The following is a 21292-nucleotide window of genomic DNA, read 5'->3' as shown; positions in this document are numbered from 1 at the left end:
GTACTGTCTCTGCGGGGTTACTTTTATGGGAGACTCTTACAGCTCTTCTAACATTCCATACATCAATTGTTTCAAGCATATTGAGACTGTAACTCTTGACATGAACAGAAAGCCTCCTCTTTCTCCCATAGAGCAGCTGGTGGTTTTGAACGGCTGACCTTGCACTTAGCAGCCCAATGGGCACCCACTATGCCACCAGGGCTCCGCAGCCATCACCTTAAGGGTAAATTGATTAGATATTTGACCAAATGTAACAGGCTAAGATTTAGGTTGAGCATTCCACATGGTCCTCTGATGATGTTCTAAATATCCAAATGGCCCTTGGCAGAAAAAAGGTTCCAACCCCTGAGTTAAAACATAAGGCAGAATGTGGCGAAGAAAGCTGATGGTGCCCGGCTATCGAAAGAGATAGTGTCTGGGGTCTTAAAGGCTTGAAGGTGAACAAGCGGCCATTTAGCTCAGAAGCAATAAAGCCCACATGGAAGAAGCACACCAGCCAGTGCGATCACGAGGTGCCAAAGGGACCAGGTATAAGGCATCATGGGGGAAAAAAAGAATATATATGTATACCATAGTGAATGAAGGGGGAAGTGCAGAGTGGAGACCCAAGGCCCATTTGTCTGCCACTGGAGATCCCCTCACAGAGGGGTTTATGAGAGATGGGTCAGTCAGGGTGCGATGTAGTACCAATGAAGAACACAGCTTTCTCCCAGACCCTGAATGCTCCCTCCCCCCAACTACCATGATCCAAATTCTACCTTGCAGGACTGGATAAGGCAGAGGTTGTACACTGGTGCATATGGGAGCTGGAGGCACAGGGAATCCAGGGTGAACGATACCTTCAGGACCAGGGGTGTGAGGGGCGATGCTGGGAGAGTGGAGGGTGAGTGGGTTGGAAAGGGGGAACTGATTACAAGGATCCACATGTGACCTCCTCCCTGGGAGATTGAAGGCAGAGAAGGGGAGGAAGGGAGACTCCGGATAGGGCAAGATATGACAAAATAACAATCTATAAATTATCAAGGGCTCATGAGGGAGGAGGAAGCGGGGAGGGAGGGTAAAAAAAGAGGACGTGATGCAAAGGGCTTAAGTGGAGAGCAAATGCTTTGAAAATGATTAGGGCAAAGAATGTGCAGATGTGCTTTATACAATTGATGTATGTATATGTATGGATTGTGATAAGAGTTGTATGAGTCCCTAATAAAATGTTTAAAAAAATAAACATAAGGCAGTGCAGGACCTGTCCCCACTGCTGGACTTTAACTAGTGGGGAGAAGTGATGGAGGGCCTTTTGGACTCCAGAGAAAGGGGAGACATTGTGCACGGTTGGTGGAAAATCCAAGAGTAGCCAGATATCTAGGTACTCATCTGTCTTCACATAAACACTGCCTTGCAGAGAAGCCTTGAGACCTTTATCAGCCTCCATATTCTCACCATTAAAATAGAGATGACACTGTCTACCTCACAGACAACCAGTGAGAAGTGAGAAGTGAGAACTGGTGAGAAAGAAGCAAGATGGAGGAGTATGGGATGTTACTATTATCCTGACGGGCACTGCGTGGGACATTGGGTGTGTTAGCCTGAGAAGACTAGAGAAACAAATTCATAGACATTCATATGTGTATAATAAAGAGCAGTTGAATATTGAGAAAACATTGCAGCCCCGTCCAGATCAAGTCCCTAGGTCTGATATTAGCCCTTTTGTCCAATACCAATCTATAAATTCCTCCCCAGACTCACACAGCCATGCAATACTGCCGAATGCAGGAAGATCACAGGCCAGTGGGTGGAAAGTCTTGTGGATCCAGTGGCAGTAGAAGCATCTCAGCGCTGGCAAGAGTCTCCAGGTGGCTCCTCCAGCTCCAGGGCTCTAGCGTAGGTCCATGTGTCTTAGCCACAGCAATGTCTCGCAGGGAGTGAGCATGTGTCCCGCCTCCAGTGAGCTATTTATCTCCTTAGTGCCTTCAAATGAGGTCATCAAGTTGTGACCTGATTGACTGATTGACAGAGTGACAGACTAACCTCCACCCCGTCACTCATAAATCTCAAACTGACCAAAGATTATGTAACTACCACGTGGGGCTACAACAGGTTGCCATCAGAAATAAAAGGGACAGCACGAACTCCAACATGGGCTCTCCGAAGTCACCTTTCACTCAGCTGCTCAGCGAGAGAAATCGTCTCTGTTGCCACTTTCCCTACGCACTATCGAGATGACAGCGATCACCTGTCGCTGCATCAACCACAGACACCAAGTCCTAACCGCACATGACCACTCAGCGGCTTCCCCCTTCTCTTTTTGGAAGCTTGTCATTAACATTCTGGAAATTCTGGTTCTGACATGCCCTGAGAAATATCTGCTTCTGAGAAACACCCTGGAGATGGAGAAAGCTCTTTGAAAAGCTTCTTTCCTACACTTGAACTTGCAGACAGGGCCACAGGCTAGAGAACTGTCTGAAGAGTGTCTGGCGCATCTACCACTCTTTAGCCACCTCGTGCCACCCATCAAAGTGTCCCCAATTCAACATTTGTCTCAGGAACCTAGGTGGCAAGCGGACAGTACTGTGACCCCGGATGTGATGTGTTGGTGAAAGGGTCAACAACATGCCCTCACTCCAAAGGGGAGGAGAAATCACAGACTTCCTGAAAGGTCAAAAGGGAGATTTATTTGAGGGGTCAATTTCCTTAGGATTCCATCCTATTAGAGCAGCAGTTCTCAACCTGTGAGTCGCGACCCCTTTGGGAGTCATATGACCCTTTCACAAGGGTCGCCTAAGACCATTGGAAAACGTATATTTCTGATGGGCTTAGGAACCGGCACACCACTCCAGTCTGTCTCCAGGCGGATCCACCCACATGCAGATATGCCACATACAAGTACCCAGTGTGAAGACTGTTACCCATGCTACACCATGCTTCAAGACAAAATTTCATTTGTTTGTCATTAGAAATAAATATTTCACAATATATAATTACATGTGATTTTTGTGATTAATCACTATGCTTTAATTATGTTCAAGTTGTAACAATGAAAATACATTCTGCAGATCAGATATTTACATTATGATTCATAAGAGTAGCAAAATTACAGTTATGAAGTAGCCAAGAAATAATAATTTATGGTTGGGGGGTCACCACAACATGAGGAACTATATTGAAGGGTCGTGGCGTTAGGAAGGTTGAGAGCCACACTATTAGAGGGAAGTGAGTAGTACGTCCTGCTAGTAAAGAAGACCTCGATTTATTGGAGCTGTGAAAGCCACACAACTCTCTTTAAGCTATCGCTGTCAATCACCAGTCTCCCTGCCTCAGCCCTGGAGAATTTTGTGGTGGTGACTCTAAATCAGTGCAGCAGAAAATTTGCAAATACTCTGTGATGCTTCTTTGGAAGCATTTTTGTTTTACTCCCTTGCTAGGCAACAAATCAGAGTCATTGGGTGGGAGAATGGCTAACAATAAAAGGTAGGCAGTTAGAACCCATTCTGAGTCACCTGGGAAGAAAGGCCTGGTGATCCACTTCTGAAAGCTCAGCTGTTGAAGCTCAGCAGAGCACAGCTTTACTCGGACAAGAAGTGGCTTGCCATGAGGCAAAAGCTACCCCATGGCTACTTGCATTCACTTTTTGTTTTCTTAGCCAACACGAGACTGTGCTGCACAGGGCCAACATCTCAAGAGGCAACTGCCAGCCGCCCCCGGCATCTTTCCTATCCCAGCCATGGCTTGGGGCAGAACCTCTATAAACATGAAAACAAGATCTGGGTCACCCATGGTGAACAGATTTCAGAGAAGCTTCTAGAATAAGGCATGCAAAGAAGAAAGACCTCGAAACCTACTTTTTTAATGGATGGCCAGTGAAGCCTATGGATAGCAGCTGAACCTTGTCTGGTATCATTCATGACGCTGAGGCTGTGATGTTGGAAAGCGCTCACTCAGAATGTAAGTAGAGAAGAGCTGCCACCTCAAAGTGGAATTGACCTGAATGGCATGGATGGAGTAAAGTTTTTCAGACATTCATTTGCTGGTGTGATGTGCCTCAGAGTGATAACTAACAGCTGCAAACACCAGAACATGAATGCAGGAAATGTGGGAGTCTTCCACAATGAAATGGAGCACATAAAGAGTGATCTCTGATGCCAGATAGGCAATCTTACAGAGACAGCTACTGAACCGATGGTTCATGGGGGGCATGGGAGCAGGGAGCTAACAATGATGGTACAGGGGAATAATACATCTTCTAAAATTGATGGCCAGGATGGAGTACCTTTTCTGGTCGTGTCTGATCAACCAAATTGTATCTGAGTGGAATCACTGAGAGGGGAATGATCAGTAAACATAATAGTGAGGTAGGAGGGGGGAGGGAGGAAAGAAGAAATATATGTGTATATGTGTATGTATATATAAACATGTGTGTTTGTTTATATATGTATATAGATGCAAATGCAACAAACAAGCAGATGGACTTTGGGACACTACTTAAACCCTACCTCAGTACAAGAACGGTTTTTTCCAATAAAGTATGATACTCACCTTCCTGACAAGATTAATGAAGAAAAATTGGGTGCATGTGCAAATGTGGTAAAGGAAGCTGATGGTGCTCAGCTACTTAAAAATATAGTGGCTGGGGTCTTAAAGACTTGAAGTCAAACAAACAGCCACCTAGCAAGGAAGCAACAAAGCCCACATGGAAAAATCACACCAACCTGTGTGAACATGAGGTGTCAACGGAAGAGGTATTAGAAGTTCAAAAGCAAGCAACCAAATCGATGTGAAGTGGCGTGGATGTAGTGGAGACCCAATAGTCACCTCTAAGATAATTGTACAGTCCCTATCAGATGGGACACACAGAAGGGATGATAAATCCAGGATGTGGTATGGCACTGAAGGACCACATAACTATCCTCTTGTTCTTTAATATTTTGTCCCCTTACTATTATGGTTTTTATTTCATTTACCTCATTAATTATGTTAGATTTGCATATGATCATTTGTATGTTTTTTAAAATCATATTATTGAGGTCTCGTACAATTCTTATCACAATCCATATATCCATCCATTGTGTCAAGCACATTTGTACATCTGTTGCCATCATCATTCCCAAAACACTTGCTTTCTACTTGAGCCCTTAATATCAGCTCCTCATTTCCCCCCTCCCACCCTATTCTCCCTCCCTCATGAACCCTTGATAATTTATAAATGATTATTACTTTGTTATATCTTACTTTGTACGACATCTCCTTTCACCCACTTTTCTGTTGTATATCCCCCAGCAAGAATGTTATATGTAGATCCTTGTATTCGGTTCCCCTTTTCTACCCCAACTTCCTTCCAGACTCCAGGTATCCACTCTCACCACTGGTCCTGAAGGGGTCATCTGCCCTGGATTCCGTGTTTCCAGCTCCTATCTGTACCACTGTACATCCTCTGGTCTAGCCAGATTTGTAAGGTAGAATTGAGATCATGATAGTGGGGGGATGAAACATTTAAAAACTAGAGGAAAGTTGCATGTTTCATCATTGCTACCCTGAAACCTGACTGACTCATCTCCTCCCTGCAACCCTTCAGTAAGGGATGTCCAGTTGTCTACAGATGGGCTTTGGGTTTCCAATCTGCACTCACCCTCATTTACAATGATATAATTTTTATGTTCTTCGATGCCTGATCCCTGATCCCTTCTACACCTCGTGGTCACTCAGGCTGGTGTGCTTCTTCCATGTGGGCTTTGTTGCTTCTCAGCTAGATGGCTGCTTGTTTATCTGCAAGGTTTTAAGACCCCAGATGCTATATCTTTTGATAGCCAGGTACCATCAGTTTTCTTCACCACATTTGCTTATGCACACATTTGTCTTCAATAAAGGTGTGCATCCTAGAATTCCAATTTAATAGAACCACGTGTTCTTGCATTGAGTAAGTACTTGAGTGGAGGTCCAATGTCCATCTGCTGCCTTAATAATAAACCTATAAATATATGCACGTAGATATATTTCCCCACCATCCTATATAAATATATTTACATATGTACATGCCTGTATTTCGAGCTCTATAAATACCCTTTGTCTCCTAGTTCTTTACTTTATTTCCCTTTACTTTCCTCTAGTCCCACTATCATGCTCAGCCTTCATTTGGGTTTCAGTAATTTCTCTCGGTGACATTTCCCTTGGTTACTCCCTACCAGGCCGCTCACACCCTCCTTGCCACTAATTTTGGATCGCTTGTTCTTCCCTTGTCCCTGGGTTGGTCAACACCACCTCCTTTCCCCCACTTCCCCCTCTCCAATATACCCAGAACCATTGGTCCCATTGTTTTCTCCTCCAGATTGCTCATCCAGCCCATCTTATCTATATAGATCTGTAGAGATAATAATATGCATCAGAAAACAAGGCAAAGCAAGACAAAGCAACAAAAGAAAACACACCGATGACAACAAAAAGAAAACCAATGATCCATGAAAGGATAAATTAATTTTGAAAAAAGAAAAAGAAAATTTTTTTAAATTTAAAAAAGAAAGAAAAATCTGTAAATAGATCAAGGTCTGACTTTTGACCTCTAGGCATGTCCTCCAGTCAGGTCCGATGGGGTGCCACACTCTGGCCCCAGAGTCTATCCTTTGCACTCCCTCGGGAGCTCCCTGCTCTGCTCCCCCGGTTGCTCTGCTGCACGCCTTTAGTGTTCTGCCTCAGTGTCGAGGTGTCAGTCTGGGACAATCCTGACACTGGGTCTCCAGTGTTGTGCCCCGTAGGGCCATGGGTCAGCAAGGGATGTCATGTCTCATAGTGGGATCGGCCATATGGCCCACTCTGTGCATTGGCTGTTTGGAGTGGGGATGTCGTCCTCCAGGCCTGGTGGACCAGGATGTGCTCCACTCTCTCTTCCTCCCCATTCATTTGCTTCCAGTGTGCTCTGATCAGACATGTCCCTCTTCCCTAGCTGCAGCTTCAGTGCTGTCCTCTGAAGTAAATTCCTCTGGAGAGAGGGGGTTCATTTGTATATTTAAGAGCATTCGGTACACGAAAGTCAAGATAGATAACCCTTCAGAAACAGGAGTTCCCTGAGGGTACAGAAAAAGAGAGGGGTGGGAAGTGGGGTAAGGAAGAGTGGATAGCATTGATGACTGTATAAGTCCACGCAATGGAATTAAATAACAGAATTGTATGTGAATGGATGTATTGGATTGCATAAGATATGGCCAGAAAAATTATTACAGAGAAATAAAAAGAAGAGGAAGGTTTCCTAGGGGCTATGGTGGGGAAGAGAGGGGGCAAAAGGGAGGTGATATCAAGGAGTTCAAGAAAAAAAGAAAATGTTTTGAAACTGATTGTGGTAGCAATTGTGCAATACTGGTTGATGTGATTGAACTATGGAATGGTATGATATCTGTAAGAGCTCCCAATAAAAAGAATTTTTTATTTTAAAAAAGTGATATCCTAGGCATTAGTGAGTTGAAATAGACTAATATTGGCCATTTTGAATCAGAATAGGGTCTACTATGCTAGGAATGACAAATTTAATAGAAATGGTATAACTTTCATTGTCAAAAAGAATATTTTAAGATCTATCCTAAAGTACAACAATGTCAGTGATAAAACAGTATCTATATGCCTGCAAGGAAGGCCAATTAATATATCTATTAATATTATCAAAATCATCCACCAACTACTAGTGCCAAAGATGAAGAAAATGAAGTTTTTACCAGCTTCTGCAGTCTGAAACTGATCAAATATTTGATCAAGATGCATTTAGAACTACTAGTGATTGAAATGCATACATTGTGATTAGAGGATAAATCCTTGAAAAATATGGCCTTGGTGACAGAAATTATCCAGGAAATTACATAATAAAATTTTGCAAGACCAATGACTTATTCATTAAAATATTGTTCTCCAACAACATGAACAACAATACCTGTGGGCCTTACTGGATGGAATACACATGGATCAAATCAAATACCTCTTTGGAGAAAGATAATGGACATGCTCAATATCATCAGTCAGAATAAGGCCAGGTTCCTATGTGACAGCGCCACCTCCCCGCAGAAGAATTTATTTCAGAGGACAGCACTGAAGCTACGGCTCCAGGAGAGGGACATGTCTGATCAGAGCACATGGGAGAGTGGAACACATCCTAGCCCACCAATCCCTGAGGAAGATCTTCCTGCTCAGAGGAACCAAAGCACAGAGAAAACTATAGGGCCGGCCCTTCTAGGAGACACAAGGTCCTTCGCTGACCCACAGTGCTGTGAGGAACAACACTAGAGACACAGTGCAGGAATTGCACCTGATCTGACCCCACCACACTGAGGCAAAACACAGGGTATGCAACAGAACAGCAAGGGGAACAGAGCAATGAAGTCCCCAGGGAAGACAAAAATTGGACTTTGGGGCCAGGGCACAGCACCCCATCAGAGTCGACCAGAAAACACTCCTAGAGGTCAACAAACAGACCTTGAACTATTTACAGGCTTTTCTTTCTTTTTCTCATTGCTTTTCGTTGTTTGAAGTTTTGTTTTCTTTTCTTTTGTGGCTTTATTTTGCTCTGTTCTTGGTTTTTGTGCATATTATTATCTCTGCAGGTCTGTCTAAATAAGCTAGGCAGGATAAATAAGCTGGAGGAGAAAACAACAGGACCAACAGTTCCGGGGGGGGGGGGACATGGGAGAAGGGGAGGTGGGGGAAAAGAAGTGGGTCTTAATAAATCTAGAGACAAGGAAACACCAAGTGATCCAAAATCACTGGTGAGAAGGGTGTAGGAGGCCTGGTAGGATTTGATCAAGGGCAATATAACCGAGAGGAATTACTGAAAACCAAATGAAGGCTGAAAATGATCGTGGGACAAGAGGAAAGTAAAAGGAAATAGAGGAAAGAACTAGGAGGCAAAGGGTATTTATAGAGGTCTAAATACAGACATGTACATATGTAAATATATATATGACTATGGAGAAATAGATCTATGTGCATATATTTATAGGTTTAGTATTAAGGTAGCAGATGGACATTGGGCCTCCACTCAAGTACTCCCTCAGTGCAAGGACACTTTGTTCTAATAACCTGACATTCCATAATGCTCACCTTCCCGACACGATTGCTGAAGACAAAGCGGGTGCATAAGCAAATGTGGGGAAGAAAGCTGATGGTGCCCAGCTATTTCAAGATATAGCATCAGGGGTCTTAAAGGCTTGAAGGTAAACAAGCAGCCACCTAGCTGAGAAGCAACAAAGCCCACATGGAAGAAGCACACCAGCCTGTGTCGATAGGATCAGGTATCAGGCATCAAAGAACAAAAAAAATCATATCATTGTGAATGAGGCAGAGTGCAGAGCAGAGACCCAAAGCCCATCTGTAGGCAACTGGACATCCCCTTTCAGAAGGGTCTCTTGGAAGAGATGAGCCAGTCAGGGTGCAGTATAGCACCTATGAAACACACAACTTTCCTCTACTTCTTTAATGCTTCCTCCCTCCCACTATCATGATCCCAATTCTACCTTACAAATCTGGTTTGACCAGAGGTTGTACACTGGTAGACATAAGAGCTGGAAACACAGGGAATCCAGGACAGATAAACCCCTCAGGACCCATAATGAGAGTAGCGATACCAGGAGGGTAAGGGGAAGTGGGGTAGAAAGGGGGAATTGATCACAATGATCTACATATAACTCCCTTCATGGGGGATGGACAACAGAAAAGTAGATGAAGGGAGACATCTGTCAGTGTAAGACATAACAAAATAATAATAATTTCTAAATGACCAAGGGTTTGGGAGGGAGGGTGGGGAAGAGAGGGAGGAAAAATGAGGAGCTGATACCAAGGGCTCAAGCAGAAAGCAAATGTTTTGAGAATGTTGATGGCAACAAATGTACAAATGTGCTTGACACAATGGATGTATGTATGGATTGTGAAAATAGTTGCATGAGTCCCCAATAAAATGATTTACAAAAAATTAATAAGGGCAGGTTCCATCTGTGGAACATACCATCAATTGCTCATATGCAAAACATTGAAACAAGCCCATGAGGCCACCATGTGACCTAGAGTATATTACACTTGAATTTAGATACCATCTCAAGAATGACGTAGACACATTGAAAACTAATGAGCAAATACAGATGAACTGTGAGATAACATCAAAACCATCACACATGTATACCAAAACATGTGTCAGAAGAGACTCTGAAACTTGATCTTGTATGCAGTGGAAAATGCAACTGGAAGAAATAATTAAATGAAAGAGATAAACAGAATATTTCAAAGGCCAGCTCAAAAAGACAAAGCATTTTGATGAAACATGCAAAGATCTGGAATTATGAAAACAAACGGCCAGAGTAGTCTTGGCATTTCACAAACTGAAGAACTAAAGAAAAATTCAAACCTCAAATTGCAATAATGATGGGGAAAATATTGACGGATACAGGAAGCATAGAAAGGGTGGAATGAATAAAATCACTGTACCCTCCCCATTTAGAGACATGCATATAATCAGGTACCAATTGCATTGGAGACCTTACAAGTAGACTTTGGACTTCCACTGTCACCCATAGCCTTCTGCAAAACCAGGAGTTCAGAATTTAAGCTCCAATGCTGTTCCCTACTCCTGATTTGGGTTTTATTATTTACAATCCTTGGATCACACAAGTTGGTGTCTTTCTTCCATGTCGACTTAGCTGATGTCTCACTTAAATGGCTGATTGTTTTAAGACAAGCCAGAAAATCAACCTTCTAGTGTACAGAGAAGCTGAAATCAACTGAAGAACAACCAGCCCTACTGCCTTCTAGCTGCAGGCCAGGCATCACCACAGAACCTTTGCAAAGGGCCTACTAGATGCTCATTTCTGATGGAATCGTAGTGTTTTTTGTCATCAATCACTCTCAATGTAGGAAACAGAAGCTCAAGTTACTTCGTTAAAAGCACTCACACATATCGGGATAAATTTACATATTAAGCAGGCAACTGAGACACTAATCTTTCTATTTTATGTTCGGCTGTAATCATCACTTAACATCCAAATGCCTGTTAAATACTAGGGGTACTACAGAGAACTCTCAAATCTTTGCTAAGTACAGGTGACAATTTGATAGTGTTCCCATTCACAAGCTGGAAGCAATCCACCTCAGCACCCGATGGTCCCTGGTGACAGTCTACGCAGCCTTCTGTGGAACCCATTCAATTCAGCCCTCAGCTGCCATGAAATTCCTTCAGTTCATCCCTCAGCCCAGACAAAGATGTGCCTGTGGGGCTCTCAGGTCCCTGAGAATTAGTGATCCAGCTGGTTTTAACAGGGAGCAGGCCACTGCTGTTTTGTGCATTGTGTAGTTGATTTGGAAATGGGGCAAAAGAGTAATACAAAAAATTCCAGAGCTCTGAGCAGGAGGGGGTTTATTTACATGCCCAACACTGTCAGACATTGTTGGAAGAAAGGTCAGTAGGGTGGCTAAGCAGAATTTTTTTTTAAAGGCAAGGAGAATGCCTTAGAGAAAAGAAACTTGGCCTTGGTATAACTCTTGTTTCCTTACTATGGTTGTTGTTAGCTGTCTTCTAATTGACCCCCAAATCATGGTGGAAAGCAACACTGCATAAGTCCCACACCATTCCTCTGATGGCTTGTGGATTGGACTGTTAGGATCCATAGGGTTTTCATTGGTGGATTTTAGGAAATAGATTGGCAAACCTTTTTCCTAGTCCATCTTAGTCTGTAAGAGCCCCTGAAACCTGTTCAGCATTGTGTTAGGCTTGATTCTCTAGAAAAACAAAACCAATGACACTTGCATGTGTGTATATAGAGAAAGATTTCTATCAAGAAATGCCTCACACCATTGTAGAAATGGGTGCGAGTCCATGAATCATGTGTAAGATGAAGGCTTTTCTTAACTCCTATAGCTGCAGAGGCTGATGAATAGGAGGCGGGAAAATGAAGCAAGAAAATCACAGGCTAGTGAATGCAGAGCGCATGAATATGAGGTCAGTCAAATGAATCCAAGGTGGGCAGTCCATTAATGGCTCCTGGAATCGACAGGCAACATAACTGAAGGTCTATAAACCAGATGCAGAATCCTAATCCAGCAGTCGGAGTAAACTAGCATCCATCCTGTCAATTTATTCTAAGAACAGGCCACACCCTGAATGAAACCTTTCTCAATTCTATCAAGACTGTGACCAGATTAAGAATATCAATTCTCCTTTTCGACTTCCGGGAAGATGGCGACGGAGTGACACACACCAGAGGGACTCCGCAGAATCCAGCCCAGGAGAGTTGCTCAGAGGGAAATTCAACGCCACTGGATCGCAGGAGGTGCATCATAAAGATAAGTAGGCACAGATCCACGGGGTTTTGAGGGGCTGGGGGCTTTTGGCTTACCTCAGTGGAAGCTGGCTGGGGCTCGACCCTAGTCCAGTTGTCGGATCTGCACAAGCCGGGACCATTTGGAGCCTGTAGCAGGGCTTGGTCTCAGCACAGCCACAGTTTTTCCCTATCTGCCTCAGGGCAGGAACAGGACGCTTGCGGCTCCACCGGCAGGGATCGGGGTTCATCTACATTGTTGCTTCTGTTTGCGTCTCTGCTTTATATTCCCACACAGTCTTGGAGGGCTGTGCAGGGGTTTTTTCAAGGCACAGCCGCAGCCGCAGCCGCGCCCCGTGGTCTGAGCAGGGAATAAACCCAAACCCCCACAGCTCCATAGGCAGGGATCAAGCTTCAGCTACACGGCGGCGTCTGTTAACATCTCTGCTCTCTGTCCCCCCATTTCTCTGGAGGCGGCTCAGCAGTTTTCTTGGGACCCTTCTTGGGGCTCAGCAATGAACTACCGCTGGGGCTTGGGGCAGGGAGTAAGCCCTTGTAGATCCACAGGCAGGGAGTGGGACTCAGCTACATAGTTTCTTTTGCTTCCCTGTACCCCTGCACAGTCTAGTCTCACTTTTTTATTTTTCTCACCCCCCTTGTTCCTGCCCTGCTCTCTCACACTCCATTGCTGACTTACGGGGCACTCCCATTGCCCTAGGGCATTTGCGCCTGGGTCACACCCAGCTAGGTGAGCTCCACCCTGCATAGATAGCCCAAGGCTAGGGTAAGGCCTGCTTCCTCTCCAAGGGATACTCCTCAGACTTCTCACCAGGCAGTTCCTGCCTGTGTACCTGGGGACATAAGGCAGCTCAGCCAACACTTATCAATATTCAAACCAATAGCGGGAACTTCAGCCCAGCCTCTGCAACACTGGTGCAGGCAGTCGATCTGCCATCTGGGGCACTCCCCTGATAGGGAAGCCACAGGAAGATAAAGTGGTAGGTTAATCCCATAGCAAAATCAGCTGTAGGCAGATCGAAGAATGCAAATCAAAACAACAATGAGGTACCACCTGACACCCTCAAAGGTAGCCCAATTCAAAAAATCAGAAAGCAACAAGTGTTGGAGGGGCTGTGGGGAGACAGGAACTCTCATCCACTGCTGGTGGGACTATAAGTACGTACAGCCACTATGGAAATCAATCTGGCGATACCTAAAACAGATGGAAATAGAGTTACCATATGACCCAGCAATCCCCCTACTGGGCATATACCCAGAAGAGGCAAGAAACAAACCAAGACCAGACATCTGTGCTCCAATGTTCATTGCGGCACAGTTCACAATTGCAAGAAGTTGGAAGCAACCCAAATTTCCATCAACTGACGATTGGATTAAAAAACTGTGGTATATACATACAATGGAATACTACGCATCACTAAAAAGCAGTGATGAACATATGAGGCACATAGCGGCATGGGAAGAACTGGAGGAAATCATGCTAAGCGAAGTAAGTCAGGCACAAAAGGACAAGTACAACATGAGTCCGCTGAGGTAAGAATTTAAAATTTTTTTTTTAAAAGCAAAAGTGGCATAGGGAAAAAAGCTACTGTATACAAACATTTTAGGGGTGAAGACGGTGTAGTATGGAAGAGACCAGACCAAAACCAGGGATGTACATGGTAGACAATGGTGGAGGAGGTGGGGAAAGGAAAACAAAAGGATGAATATAAGGAAGAAAAGGGTAGTGGGGTCATGGGGCATTAATCTACCCAAGGGGAGGGTATTGTTTATATCTCCACAGGGAAAGTGGGACCAGACTTCAACCCAGTGTCGCAAGGTGTGAATGCAATATCCCGGCGTGGAGGAGGGAACCAGTGGAGAGGTCTGGGAGGCTGGCACCAGCACCATAAATTAAGTGGATTCCTGCCCCTCCCCCGAAAATAATTTGTTCCAAAGGACCACATTGACTCTGCAGCTCCGGGAGATGGACATATCGGATCAGAGCACACGGGAGCAGACAAAGGGGCAGGAGGAGAGAGTGGAGCACAGCCTGGCCCACCAGGCCGTGATAATGATGTTCCTGAGTAGAGCAGCCAGTCCACAGAGAGAACAACATGGCTGGCCCTACTATGAGACATGATGCCCCTCAGTGGCTAAGGGCGATACAGGGGACAGCGCCGGAGACACAGTGTGGGAATTGCACCTGACCTGATCCCATCACACTGAGGCAAATCACTGGGGGAGTTCAGCAGAACAGCAAGGGAATGGAATGGCAAGGTCCCCAGGGAATGCTGAAAGTGGACTTTGGGGCCAGGGCATGGTGCCCCAACAAACTGGTCTGGAAAACGCTCCTAAGGGCCAGAAAACGATCCCTGAACTAACTACAAGCTTTTCTCTTGTGAACTGTTTTGTTCTGTTCTTTGTCAGTGGTTTGTTTTTGTTGTTTTGTTGTCTGGTTGTATACTGTTGCTTTGTTTTCCTCTGCCTTGTTTTCGTGCATGTTAGTGACTCCACAGGTCTGTCTGAATAGGACAGGCTAGATGAACTATCTGGAGGAAAAACAACGGGACCGACAGTTCCGGGGGGACTTGGGTTGGGGGGGTAGGGGGGTAAGGAAGTGGTGGTAACAAACCCAGGGTCAAGGGAAAAACATGGGACCCCAAATGGTAGAGAAGGGGGAGTGGCAGGCATGGTGGGAAATGATCAAGGGTAAGGTTGCTTAGAGAAGAGGTATACTCTAGCCCAGGTGGCGATGAAGCATGGTAGTAGGGCAGGAGGAAAGTCAAGGGAGATGGAGGAAAGAGCTAGGAGTCAAAGGGCATTCATGGAGGTCTAGACAAAGACATGTACATGCAAATATATATAGGAGGATGGGGAAATAGATCTATGTGTCTATATTTATAGGTCAAGTATTAAGGTGGCGGAAGGACCTTGGGCCTCTACTCAAACACTCCCTCAATGCATGAATACCTTCTTTTATTAAATTGGAACTCTATGATGCTCACTCTCCCGACACAACGGCTGGAGCCAAAGTGGGTGAACAAGTAAATGTGGTGAAGAAAGCTGATGGTGCCCAGCTATCAAAAGAGATAGTGACTGGGGTCTTAAAGGCTTGAAGATAAACAAGCGGCCATCAAGCTCAGAAGCAACAAAGTCCACATGGAAGAACACACCAGCCCGTGTGATCGAGTGGTCCCAAAGGGATCAGTTACCAGGCATCAAAGAACAAAAAATCATATCATTGACTGCACACCTCCATGATAGGATCGCTGAAGACAAATGGGTGCATAAGCAAATGTGGTGAAGAAAACTGATGGTGCCCGGCTATCAAAAGAGATAGTGTCTGGGATCTTAAAGGCTTGAAGGTGAACAAGCGGCCATCAAGCTCAGAAGCAAAAAAGCCCACATGGAAGAAGCACACCGGCAAGTGCGATCACGAGGTGCCAAGGGACCAGGTATAAGGCATCATGCAAAAAAAACAAACAAAAAAACAATGATATAAGTGTGTGTATGTATGTGTATATATGTGTATATGTATATGTATATATATATATATACCATATTAAATGAAGGGGGAAGTGCAGAGTGGAGACCCAAGGCCCAAGTGTCGGCCAATGGAGATCCCCTCATAGAGGGGTTTAGGAGAGGAGATGGGTTAATTAGGGTGCGAGGTAGTACCGATGAAGAACACAGCTTTCCCCCAGATCCTGGGTGCTTCCTCCCCCCAACTACCATGATCCGAATTCTACCTTGCAGGCCTGGATAGGACAGAGGCTGTACACTGGTACATATGAGGGCTGGAGGTACAGGGAATCCAGGGTGGATGATACCTTCAGGACCAAGGGTGTGAGGGACGATGCTGGGAGAGTGGAGGGTGAGTGGGTTGGAAAGGGGGAACTGATTACAAGGATCCACACGTGACCTCTTCCCTGGGAGAGGGACAGCAGAGAAGGGGGGAAGGGAGACTCCGGATAGGGCAAGATATGACAAAATAACGATGTATAAATTACCAAGGGCACATGAGGGAGGGGGGAAAAGGGAGGGAGGGAGGAAAAAAGAGGACCTGATGCAAGGGGCTTAAGTGGAGAGCAAATGCCTTGAGAATGATTGGGGCAGGGAATGTATGGATGTGCTTTATACAATTGATGTATGTATATGTATGGATGGTGATAAGAGTTGTATGAGTCCCTAATAAAATGTAAAAAAAGAAAAGAGGAGAAAAAAATGATTAGGGCAAAGACTGTACAGATGTGCTTTATACAATTGATGTATGTATATGTATGAACTGTGATAAGAATTGTATGAGCCCCTAATAAATTGTTAAAATTAAAAAAAGAAAGTATTCCAAAGTAAATAATATAATCATTATAAATCATTGCTACCAATAAATAAATAAATAAATAAGACTTTATTTCCATGGTAAAAAAAGACCTTTTCAAACCTCTGTAAAAAAAAAAAAGAATATCAATTCTCCCCACAACTGCTTGGCTGCTTCACAAAAGATCCCCTCATGGAGCAGAACATACTAGGTTAGATCATATCATGGGAGAATCCTGATCAACTCAAGTTGACATAAAACCTAACTATCGCAAGCATCATGGCAATATATGCTTCCACTGACAGAGCGGTGGTGGATGCACATAAAAGGCACTGGCCCAAATCAAACCCAGGTCTTCTGTATGAAAGGTGAGAATTCTCCTACCGACTCACGAGTGGTCCAAATTATTGCATTAGAACAACACTAAATTCATCTCTACTATGTGAAAACATAACTCCAATTCAAAACCGCAGTTCAATACACCATGCCCACAAGGGGAAATCCTCAACAAAATATTGATGAATTAAATTTAGCAATATGGAAAAAGGGCAATACCTCGTGGCCAAGTAGGTTCATCCCAGGAATCAAAGACTGGTTAAACATTTGGTCAAAAAATAGAGACAAACGTAGTGGCTCTAAAACATGGCATAAACACACTATCTAACTAACTGAAGACACACAAACACCAGAAGACAAACTAAATGACTGCAATCTCCTAAAATGTAGACCCTGAAGGGTATAAAAAGATTTCACCAAAAGCGTGAAAGAGAACCCACAGACTGAAAAAAAAGTAACAATGACATACCAGACAAGGGGCCAACCTATAAAATTTATAGAAAACCTCAACCAAAAAAACACCTAACTAACCCAATTTAAAAATTGGTAAAGGACATGAACAGATAATCCACCAAAGAACACATTCAGGGAGCCAGAAATAATATGAAGAAATGCTTGAGATTATTAGCCATGAAAGAGATGAAAATCAAAACAACACCCAGCATTCATAACGAAGTGTTTTTTTTAAGAAAACAACAAATGTCAGTGTGGGTGTGGAGATCATGGGACCCTTATACACTGCTGGTGGGACTGTGCAATGGCCCAACCCCTGTGGGAAATGGTATGGCATGTTCTCACAAAGTTGGAAATAGAAAATGGCAGGACTTTTCCAACAGCAAAAAGATGGAAATAACTACCTTATTGATGGAAGAAGAGCTAAATAACTATGATACATACACAGAATGTAATATTATGCAACATTAAAGAATAGCAATAAATCTGCAAAACATCTCATCATGTGGGAAGAACCTGGAAACCATTATGTTGAGTGAAATTAGTTTATCACAAAAGAACAAATATTGTATAAGACCATTATTGTTTTTTAAAAAAGCTTTCAGGTTTCACACTAAAAGAAACAGTCTTTGACAGTTATTGGAGGAGGTAGGGGAAGCGAATGCAAATTACTGGCAAGAGAGTAGACATATGCTTTCTTGAGGGAATGAGTCGGGGTCCAGGGCCATAATCTCATATGACACAAAGATCAATAATTGAAATAACACAGCCCACAAAGACAATGTCCTACATCCTACTTTTGTGGATAGCAACTGAGGTCTTAGGAACTGGAGTGGCCATCTAAGGGACAACTATTGGTTTCTCTTTGTCCAGAAGAAAATTGAATTATAGAAACAATTAATCCAATGGAGAAGTGGTCAATGCAAACCTTTATCTCCATGACTCTGAGACCAGAAGAACTAAATGGTGCCCAGCTATGACTACCAACTTCCTTGAAAATGATCACATTAGATGATCCTAGATGAAGTGGGAAGAAAATCTTGGACAAAAATTAAAATCATGAAAGAGACTAGACTTCCTGATGTAACCCCTGAAAATATAGCCCTTATTCACCCTCCAGGTCTGGAACTGAACTCACACCCATGGCTCAATTTTATAGACTTGGGGGCCCACCAAACCCACAGGACGAAAGCCCAACTCGAAGGGCCCATCGTATAGGGAGAACCAGACAGCTGGTCACACTGCGAGATGCGACATCCTGCACCAACCCATGGCCCGGCACGGGACAGCACCTGAGACGCAGTGGGGGATGTGCAACTGAGCTGACCCCACCACACTGAGGGAAACACTGGGGGCGTGCAATGGAGCAGCGGGGGAAGCAGAGCAAAGAGATCCCAAGGGAGTATAAAGGATAGACTTTGGGACCAGGACGTGGCACCACACAAGTTTCATCTGGAAAACACTCCTAAAGGCCAACAAACTGACCTTGAATTACTAGCAATTTTTCTTTTATTCTTTGCTATCTTTTTGTTCTGTCTTTTTTTTTTTACCTTGTAAATTTTGTGTGTTAGTGACTTTTCTGCTTGTCGGTGTTGCTGCTGTCGAAGCCATGTTCATATGTGCCACTTGGGCACTGTCAAAGTCATCTGCATTTGTATGCACATATTACTATATCAGCAGGTCCACCTAGACAAGATAGGCTGGACAAATAATGAAAGAAGAAAATAATGGGACCAACAGTACTGGAGGGACATGAGAGCGTGAGAGGTAGGGGAACGGAGGAGGTGTCGCCCAACACAGGGACAAGGGAACAGCGAGTGGTTCAAAACCAGAGGAGGGAGGGGAGGGGAGGACTGGTAGGGAGTGAGAGGAATTACTGAAACCAGAATGAAGTCTGAACATGGTAGTGGAACGGGAGGAAAGTGAAAGGAAATAGAGGAAAGGAATAGGAGGCAAAGTGCATACAGAGAAGCCTAAATACAGACATGTACATATGTAAATATATTTATGATTATGGGGGCAATAGACTTATGTGCATATATTTATAGGTTCAGTAGTAGGGTACCAGATGGACATTGGGCCTCCTCCTGCATAATCCCCCAATACAATAGCACCTTGCCCTGCTAAACGGTCATTGCATAATACCCACCTTTCTGACATGATCACTGAAGACAGACATGTGTGTAAGCAAATGTGGTGAAGAAAGCTGATGGTGCCCGGCTACCAAAAAGATATAGCATCTGGGGTCTTAAAGGCTTGAAGGCAAACAAGCGGCCATCTAGCTCAGAAGCAACAACGCCCACAGAGAAGAAGCACACAGCCTAAGCAAATACAAAGTGTTGAATAGACCATGTAGCAGACACCAAGGAACAAAAACAATCATTGTGTGATAACCTTCCTCACATAATCGCTGAAGACGAAGGAGTGCATAAGCAAGTGTGATGAAGAAGGCTGATGGTGCCCGGCTACTGAGAGATATAGTATCTGGGGTCTTAAAGGTTTGAAAGCAAACAAGCAGCCATCTAGCCCAGAAGCAACAAAGCCCACACGGAAGCAGCACATCAACATAGGTGATCGTGAAGGGCAGAGGAGACCAGGTCTTAAACAACAAAGGCGGGGGTGGGGGTGGGAATCACATCACCATGAATGAGGGGGAGTGCGTGATGGGGACCCAATGCCCGTCTGTAGACAGCTGGACATCCCTTCCAGAGGGGTAGTGGGGAGGAGATGAGTCACTCAGGGTTCAGTGTAGCAACAATGAAACTCAAAACCTTCCTCTAGTTCCTGAACGCCTCCTCCCTCCCAATTATCATGACCCTAATTCTACCTTGCGGACCTGGTTATACCAGAGGATGTACAGCGGTGCAGTAGGGATCTGGAAACACAGGGAATCTAGGACAGATGAACCCCTCAACACCAGTGGTAGGAGTGGCGACACCGGGAGGGAAGGGGGTGTAGAAAGGGAGAACCAATCTTGGAGATCTAAGTGTGACCTCCTCTCTGGGAGATGGGCAATGGGAGGGTAGGTGAGGGGAGATGCCGGGCAGTGTAAGATAAGATATAATAATTATTTATAAACTATTAAGGGACCAGGGGGAAAGGGGGAGCAGGGAGGGAGGGGGAGGGGAAAAAAGGGGAAACCGAGCTGATTCCAGGAACCCAAGTGGAAGGTGAATTTTTAGAATGATGAGTGCAACGAATGTATAAGGGTGCTTTGCTCAATTGATGTATGTATGGATTGTGATAAGAGTTGTATGAGCCCCAATAAAAAGATTTATTAATTTAAAAAAATTTTATAGACTTGGTCTGAACTGGGATATTTTCTCAATATTCAATTGCTCTTGAATATAAAGCTCTTTCTTATACACGTAAGAGTGTCTATGAATTTGTTGCTCTAGTCAACCCAGGTTAACACAATAATCTCAATCAAAATGTGATCAAGATTCTTCATGCAAATTTACAGGTTGAGAAAAAAAAGGATTAGGGCAAAGACTGTACAGATGTGCCTTATACAATTGATGTATGTATATGTATGAACTGTGATAAGAGTTGTATGAGCAATTGTATGAGCCCCAATAAATTGTTAAAATTAAAAAAAGAGTTGTATGAGCCCCAATAAATTGTTTTTAAAAAAAAAAGAAAGAAAATTAACAGGTTGATTGTGGAAGTTTTATGGAAAAGCAAAGAGAGGATATAAAAGGGCCAAAACAAATAGTAAAATAATAAATAAGTTAAAAGACCACATCACCAAAATAGAATATGATTCTATAGTCAAAAAAGGCAATGTGGTATGCCATAAGAACAGAGGTCACAATGCATGAATACTTCCTTTTATTAAATTGGCACTCTACAATGCTCACCCTCCCAACACAAACTCCTCGAGTTTGACTACATAAAAGTGATACCTCAATAAACCTGC

This window comes from Tenrec ecaudatus, chromosome X, assembly GCF_050624435.1.
Source record: "Tenrec ecaudatus isolate mTenEca1 chromosome X, mTenEca1.hap1, whole genome shotgun sequence".
NCBI classification, from domain to species: domain Eukaryota; kingdom Metazoa; phylum Chordata; class Mammalia; order Afrosoricida; family Tenrecidae; genus Tenrec; species Tenrec ecaudatus.
This window is presented reverse-complemented; position numbering follows the sequence as displayed.